Genomic DNA, 9,044 nt, shown 5'->3' with positions numbered 1-9,044 from the left:
ATCTCCTCTCAGCCCCCTTACTTGTTACAGCACATTAGCTGAAGTTGCCTTAAAAATAAAATAGACGTGAAAAGCAAAAGAAAAAGGCTTTGTCTGGATCCAAAGTAGGCTGACATACACTATATTCTCAAAAGTATTGGGACGCCTGCTTTTACACGCACATGAACTTTAATGCCATCCCAGTCTTAGTCTGTAGGGTTCAATATTAATGTGCCCATCTGTGCAGCTATAACAACTTCAACTCTTCTGAGAAGGCTGACCACAAGGTTAAGGAGTGTGTCTATGGGGATGTTTGAGCATTCTTCCAAAAGCGCATTTGTGAGGTCAGGCATTGATGTTGGACGAGAGGGCCTGGCTCGCAGTCTCCACTCTAATTCATCTCAAAGGTGTTCTATTGGGTTGAGGTCATAACTCTGTACAGGTCAGTCACGTTCCTCCACCCCAATCTCACTCATCCATGTCTTTATGGACCTTGCTAACACCCTATTTTCACCACAGCCACCATAGCACCTGCCACATTTTGTGTAATGCACTTTCTTTAACCTGCCTAGTGGTATTCCCGAGTGTGGCTCGGGGTGGAATTTCAGTGCCATTAGCGGTAACCCCGATCACACTCGGGATTGCATCGCTGGATCCTGGAAGAGGTGACTTACCTTGTCCCCGGGATCCCGCAATGTATTTCCGCAGTGTACAACGGCTCGAACTGTGTGCCCTGGATTCCCTTCCCTGCGAGCGCCATGACGCAGGGGGGCAGAACCGGCGGCAAATTCAAAAAGTATAAAGCACAAACACACTGATGCTATGTAATCCTATTGGATTACAATACAAAATAAAATATATTGACCTTAGATTGCCCCCAGTGCTTTCTCCAGTGCCCTTGCCTGCAGTTTTACTGTACTTTGTGTCTGTAAACTGCACAACGACCATGGCATCAAAAAAGCGTGCCTCCACCTCAAAAGCGTTATATATCCTACTGGAAAACAGCGACAGTGATGCAGAATCGCTTGCAGAATTGAGTGATAGTGACTCCTGGGGAAGTTCGTCATCAGACACAGAAAGCGATGATCCTGCGACTGTGCTCAGCGATGTGCGGATTGGTGCTCGATTGACTGCAGTACGGAGCACGTATCGCCCCCAAGATTTCCGTTTACAGGAGCACCTGGTATCAAAGTGGATGTTGAGGATGACAACACCTTGGCATACCTCCAACTCTTTTTGACCAATGAGGTTATTGCAAAAATTGTTATGGAGACAAATCCGTACCAGGAGCAACAAGCTGCTACCCATCAGTGGTTTTCAAGGAGCAGAAAGTGGGAACCAGTGACCAAAGAGGACATCTGAAAGTTTCTGGGCCTAATTATTCTTCAGGGACTGGTGGGAAAACCCCTGCAGAAGTGGTATTGGACAACCAACAAGTTACTAGCCACTCGTTTTTTGGCACAGTCGTGTCGGACACATTTTCTCTCATAATGAAATATTTGCACTTTGCAAATAATGAAGACTTTGGTGAGCGTTCTCATCCAGCTCCAAAACTGAAAAAAATAAAATTGGCGTTTTTCAGGAACTGAAAAACGATGTGCAGCCCACACACAATCATTTTAAATGATGTTTTTGAAAAACAATGTTTTTTTCATGCTGAAAAATGATCGTGTGTACGCGGCATATGAGTTCCTTCTACTGAACAAGGCGGATGCATATGGGACGGTTAGGGCTAACCGGCGTGACATGCCGCCAACCTTTGGCAATAAAAAGCTGAAGGCAGGAGAAATAGTTGCCTGGCAGAAAGGAAAAATGATGGCACTGAGATGGCGTGACAAAAAAGATGTGCGCCTAATGAGTACCATTCACAACACCTCTACTGTCATGGTACACACAAAAGGTGGAAAAGACGTAATGAAGCCCCACGTTGGGCTGGATTACAACAACACCATGGGAGGTGTGGACAGAGCTGACCAGGCCATGACATTTTATCCTACGATGAGGAAACAACAAAAAAAATATTACAAAAAAATATTCAGGCATCTTCTTGAACAGTACCTGTGGAATGCCTTCATTCTGCTGGAAAAAAAAGTGACAAGCCTTTGTTTCATGCAGACTTTGTTTTGAAGGCTCCGGAACTTATATTTCTGAAGAACCAAACACCAATAGCTGTAAATAGATCTGGACGTCGGGCTGCTGGCGTTGTAAACCCGGAACGCCTGACTGGACGTCACTTTATGGACCACATGCCACCAACGGAAAATAAGTCAGCACCCACAAGGATGCTTGTGGTTTGCTGCTCCAAGCATGACGACACTGGAAGGAAAATCCAAAAAGAAACCCATTTCTATTGTCCTGATTGTGACATCGGACTTTGTGCTGTACCTTGTTTTAAAAATTTCCATACCCGGGAAGTTTACTGAAGCAATATGACTACTAAAATTGCACACTTGTTTGACCAAAAAAAAATATTATTTGTTATTATTTATTATATTGTAATTTATGATTTTGTGTTTCAAACTTTATCATACCCGGGATGTCTACTAGACTCTGGTTTGGACAGATTTAAGTGAGTTATTCCTAAGAATTACAGGCCTACAATATAAAACACCAAATTTCCATGCAAAATAATGGTACCGCTTTCAGCACCTAAAATCTGAAGTAATCATACCGCCAGGGAGGTTAAATAACAGAAAACTGTCCCTACCATTGAAGTTCACTTTTGGAACATGTTACATGTTTCAGCCTTTTTTGGGTGTAACATGTTCCAGCTCCTCCCTCACCACCCCCTTTCCCATGACAACAAGCAAAGGTTTCTCTCCCCCACAGCTGATGTCACATTTAAAATCAGCACGACTGTGAGGAGCTTCACCTGCACAGACTACAAATCCTGCCTTCCACCGCTGCACCGCTGATGAGCCCTTATATTCTGCTGTTACTCTCTTACAGAAAGCCAATGCAGAAGTACAGGCAAAAAGATAGAGGGCGTGTTTGCAGAAGCCTGATATTGCATCCAATGCTTTGCAGGTTCCTGTAGGAAAAAATAATAAATGCACAATTTATTTCTGCAAAAATATGTAACATGTTTATTTTTCGTGAGGCTTGGTTCACACTTCTGACAAATGGGATGAGACTTGTTAGATCCCAAGTTGCATGACATTTCAAATTCACTGTTTCCCTATGAGAGCCGTCTTAACTGGTGCTACATAAGTTGCTCCAACTTTGGAAAAGGTTCCTGCATTACACTGGTTCGACTTGGTGTGCGATTTCAGCCCTTGTATAGGCTCCTAAATAGCATCCAAGGCAGATCAAGTCTGAAGGAAGTCACAGGGCAAAGTTGCAGGCATTGCCGTCACAGCAGTGTGAACCAAGCCTAAAAGAGGCACAAATCCTTTAGGCCCAGTTCACACTGGTGCGATGCGAGAACCCTGCGAATCCACTGTGGGTTCCCGCATCGCACCCGACTCGCACAGCAATTCACATTGCCATATGCGAACTGCTGGGGAGTGTCATTATATGTTAACGACACCCCCATTTCAGCTTGCATATCGCACTGCGAACTGACAGTTCGGACATGAGTCGGATTGCATATGTGTGAACACACATGCGATCCGATTCTGGTCCGAACAGAAAAAAGGATCCTGTGCGTGTTTGGACCGAATCCAATGCGATATCAGCCATACTATCTGTATGGCTGAAATCGCACCTCACAGACATTGCATGTAATGTGAACAGCAGTGCGCTGCGAATTACATGCGATGTGTGGCATCGAACAAGTGTGAACCGGGCCTTAAAGAACAAGTTGGTTGTGTGTTTGCTCCTAGGTCAAAGGTTCCCAGGCCTTCCCTGGTTCAGGTCCATTTTGGCAATCTAGGAACTCCTAATGCTCTGGACAGGGGATCTATTGACTGTTCAGAATGTGTTAAAACACAGACTAGAAAAAAAGGGGATATTTCAGTGGAATATGTAACTGGCCCTGTGGAGTCCAGACTGTCAGGATCAAGGCTGTCCCTTTCACTGAAGATCACTTAGGCTTCTTTAAGGAAGGAATAGACCCCAGGCAGATGCTTATTTATTTAAAGCACGTGGTGGACCCACTGGTGCTCATATTGTCTTAATAAGCAATGGCAGTGGTGTTGCTGATGCTATTGATGTTGCAGATGGAATTAATAGATAGATGTCTGTGGAATACATACAAAAGCAGAATAAAACTGTGCAGCTGTGTCTGGGCGCAGCATGTAGCAATGTTCTTAAGGTTTATGTTTGCTTGTGATGAATCTGACCAGGTACTTGCAGTCTGTCTGGATTTGACTGTTTCTTTTTATGAGTGCTTCCTGCTACTGGGCTATCCTGGCAGTCAAAAATGTTCTCAAATTTGTCATATGATTTGTTAACCTTCTTTCTGGCTCTAGTATGGGTGTCTACAATTTCAACACCCATCTACGCCACTGGATTGTTGTTTGGTAAGGGCTGCATGCTCACCAACAAGCTCTTGGGAGCCAGTGTTAAGGTGTACTGACTCAAGCTCTTGGCTCCTGTCTGTATCCACCATGTTTGGATATTAGTCCCATATGGGATTCCTGTCCTGACATGTATTGGCATTTGGTTTCTGATCTGACTTTTAATGTGTGACCTGGTTCCTTGACACTGTTGCCCCTGGTTATGATTCGGCCTGTTTCTCTGACTGCTGGTATGCTGCTTGCATGGACCTCTGACCTGAACTAAAATGTGGCTTTTCGACTGGTAGATTCTGCCAACAGAATGACAATTTTAAAAAATGCAGTCTGGTGGTTGATATGTATCAATACCTATCACCAGCAGCTCCGGTGAAGACCAACCACTTCCTCTCACCTTTTGGTGGCAAAGTATCTCTGAATATCTATCTCCTCAGAACTTGCGCTCTCCAGTCTGTGTTTTTGCATAAATCCTGAACCTGTACTCTAGTTCCAGTTTGTCTTACTTTCTGTGACCTCTATTTAAACACAAGCTCAGGCATTGAGTCCATGCACACTTTGGGCTACACAAACACTAAATTTGTACACTCCAGGTCCTCCCAAACATTGGCCTATGTTATACCATAACTGATAGAGATTCCTTTATAATTCCTATTAGAATTCAGTTTTTGCACACTCTGGGCTTCCAAAAAGTATTGTTGTGCCTTTTGCTTACCTGACCTACCAAATTTTTTCTTACCTTAGCAATGCAACCCAGTTATGGTCTCTGCTGTACTTCATGGCATCACAGGTGCACCTTAGTAAGGCCTCCGCTGCACTTGAGATAATCAATCAGCGCAGACCCCCCCCCATCAGAGGAGCGGCTCTCCTCTACTCATGTCTGACAGACGCGAGTGAGGAAAAGCCAATAAATGGATTTTCCTGTTTATCAGCTGTGTTGTGATCAGCCGTGATTGGACATGGCTGATCACGTGGTAAAGAGTATTCGTCAGAGAGCTGACATGCCGCATTACTGATCGCCAAGCTGTGTGCAAGAGAGCAGCGCAGGGTTGGGACTGCAGCTTGCGGTCCAACCAGAAGTGACGGTTCTGCCGGCCGGAGAACCTGTCAGTGGTCGGAGGTAGAGGGGAAGCTGTCGCCAATAAGGGAACAACCACCTTAGTCCCAGGGACCACAGTGAGTAACTAAAGCAAGTACCCGAGCAGTATTCTCACTGAACGGGCATGGTGGAGAATCTGGAAACTTCAGCCGGTGATCAAGCCAGGGACCCAGCCAGCGGAGGTGATGTTTGCAGAGCAGTCTTGTGTGCCAAGCCAGGAACCGAGCAGGCCAGTGGGGTGAAGCTTGAGAGGTATTGGGAGTGCCAAGCTAGGGACCCAGCAGAGAAGCAGGGGTAATGCCTGAGGAAGATACCACTGTGAAGATAGGAGGAGCACAATGGATTCAGTGAATCAGCGGGTCTAGTGAGAGACCGGGAGCTCAGTGTACTGAAGAACTACAAGGAGAAGTTGTAGTGAAGGTGAAAGAACTCTTAAGCTTTGTGTTAGGAACTGTTAAAGACTGTTGCCATAGGAGACAGCATTCCTGCACATGCAGATGTGTCTTCTTGCTGGAGGCCTTTCCCTGCACTGCTGTCCTCCTATTGAAGTCTCAGAATCTGTTAATTGAACTTGCAACTACTCAAGGGTGTCCTGGCTCTAACCCTGTTTCCTCCATGAAAGTTTGTAAGAAAAATAAACATCTGTTTTGCATTCAAGAAGTGTCAGGCATCCAATAACTTACACCTTGCACCCACTATGCCTCACAACCCACCATATACAGAAGGATGTTAGCTATCTCTGGCCCTGGAGGTCCTCATTAGACTGAAGGAGGCCGGAGACCTTGCTACACATAGTTTCTCTAATGCACTCTTTAAGTAACAGAGAGAAAAACAAACAAGGGTGAAAGTCTGAGTATCGGTGTACATGGATAAAACAAAAAAACTTAACACTGGCAGAGGTGATTAAAATGATCAGCTTGTATTTATTTACCTTTATTCCAAAAGGACTTATTATAAAGTGTAAGCTGGAGTTTGGCTTCAATTTGTTAGTGTATCTAAATCTGCTAATACATAGCCCTGTGCTCATTCCTCCAGAGTTGTGTCTCTCTAATACTGGTGGTGCGTTACTGGACAGATCAGCGGGTGAAAACAGAAGTGAAAAAAAGGCGAAGAAAAGAAAACTGATGCAGCCTCCACATTTTAATGATTGGAAAGCTGTAATATTTTTGGTTTTAGGTTTAATGCCGCTTTAACGTGTGTGAACATGAAAAAAATACATTGTGGCTCTGACTTCTAGTCTCAGGAGATGTGGCGTGAGAGTTGTTGATGTCACTACTGTGTTGCTCAAGATTCAGCTTGCTGATAGCTCTGACATGAAAACGCAAAGCCTTTACCAAGTTGGCTGCAACCAAACAGAGACATTATGCAAATCAAGGCAACCTTGGTCAATAATCGAGGCAAATCAGCTTTGGGAAGACCACAGGTAATACTGGTGACTAGACCTTTATCCTCTGTCTGCCTATTTTTGGGCTCAGCTTTCAGTTTAACCATTTGACCACTGGGCACTTAAACCCCCTTCCTGACCAGACCAATTTTCAGCTTTCGGTGCTCTCACAATTTGAATGACAATTACTCAGTCATACAACATTGTACCCATTTGAAATTTTTGTCCTTTTTTTCACACAAATAGAGCTTTCTTTTGGTGGTATTAGATCACCTCTGGGTTTTTTATTTTTTGCGCTATAAAAGAAAAACGACAGAAAATTCTGTAAAAAAAAAAAAAAAACTTGTTTCTGTCATATTCGCAGGTTATTTCTCACACACAGCATATGCATACCACGAATGACACCCCAAAACACATTCTGCTATTCCTCCCGAGTATGGCGATACCCCATGTGTGCAACTTTTACACGGCGTGGCCACATACAGAGGCCCAACATGCAGGGAGCGCCATCAGGCGTTCTGGAGCACCCAGGCCAATTCTGACATTTCTCTCCTACATGGAAAAATCACAATTTATTTGCTAGAAAATTACATAGAACCCCAAAACATTATATATGCGGAGTATTGGGGTATTGCAGAATATTTGGGTATCGCAGAGTATTGGGGTATTGCGGAGTATTGGGGGTATTGCAGAGTATTTGGGTATTGCAGAGTATCGGGGTATTGCAGAGTATCGAGGTATTGCAGAGTATGGGGTATTGCAGAGTATGGGGTGTTGCAGAGTATCGAGGTATTGCAGAGTATTGGGGTATTGCAGAATATCAGGGTATTGCAGAGTATCAGGGTATTGCAGAGTATCGAGGTATTGCAGAGTATGGGGTATTGCAGAGTATGGGGTATTGCAGAGTATCGAGGTATTGCAGAGTATCGAGGTATTGCAGAGTATCGGGGTATTGCAGAGTATCGGGGTATTGCAGAGTATGGGGTATTGCAGAGTATCGAGGTATTGCAGAGTATGGGGTATTGCAGAGTATGGGGTATTGCAGAGTATGGGGTATGGCAGAGTATCGGGGTATTGCAGAGTATCGAGGTATTGCAGAGTATCGGGGTATTGCAGAGTATCGAGGTATTGCAGAGTATCGAGGTATTGCAGAGTATCGGGGTATTGCAGAGTATCGAGGTATTGCAGAGTACCGGGGTATTGCAGAGTATCGAGGTATTGCAGAGTATGGGGTATTGCAGAGTATGGGGTATTGCAGAGTAACGAGGTATTGCAGAGTATGGGGTATGGCAGAGTATGGGGTATGGCAGAGTATGGGGTATGGCAGAGTATGGGGTATGGCAGAGTATGGGGTATGGCAGAGTATGGGGTATTGCAGAGTATGGGGTATGGCAGAGTATGGGGTATGGCAGAGTATGGGGTATGGCAGAGTATGGGGTATGGCAGAGTATGGGGTATGGCAGAGTATGTGGTATGGCAGAGTATGGGGTATGGCAGAGTATGGGGTATGGCAGAGTATGGGGTATGGCAGAGTATGGGGTATTGCAGAGTATGGGGTATGGCAGAGTATGGGGTATGGCAGAGTATGGGGTATGGCAGAGTATGGGGTATGGCAGAGTATTGCGCAGGGATAGCTGAGCTGGGATGGATGGCTGGATCTGTGACTGCAGTTGTCACAGATCCAGCCACAGCACTGCTGACACCCGCTCCCCCCCTCTCCTCTCCTCTCGCACTGTACCAAACGGTACAGAGAGGAGAGGGAGGAACCGGCGTCATCAAATGACGCCGGTTTGTTTACAAGTGATCGCTCCGTCATTTGACGGAGCGATCACGTGGTAAACCGCCGCGATCAGCGGCAATTTACCGTGATCCGTGATGCGCCGGGTCTTCTAGACCCGGCGAGCACGGACACTTCCGCGAGCGCGCCCCAGGGGACGCGCAAACGCGGAAGTGCACGAGGACGTCCCGGGGACGTCCTGACACAGTAACTCGACCGCGCTGTAGCAGTATTTTTGCTATAGCGCGGTCGGCAAGTGGTTAATCACCACTTTTATCAACATTCCTGTATCTATCAAATATATGTAACTATCAAATATATAAGGGGGGTCCATATTGTGAACTTGGTGTT

This window comes from Rana temporaria, chromosome 4 (assembly GCF_905171775.1).
Source record: "Rana temporaria chromosome 4, aRanTem1.1, whole genome shotgun sequence".
NCBI lineage: Eukaryota > Metazoa > Chordata > Amphibia > Anura > Ranidae > Rana > Rana temporaria.
Note: the sequence above shows the minus strand (reverse complement) of the source record.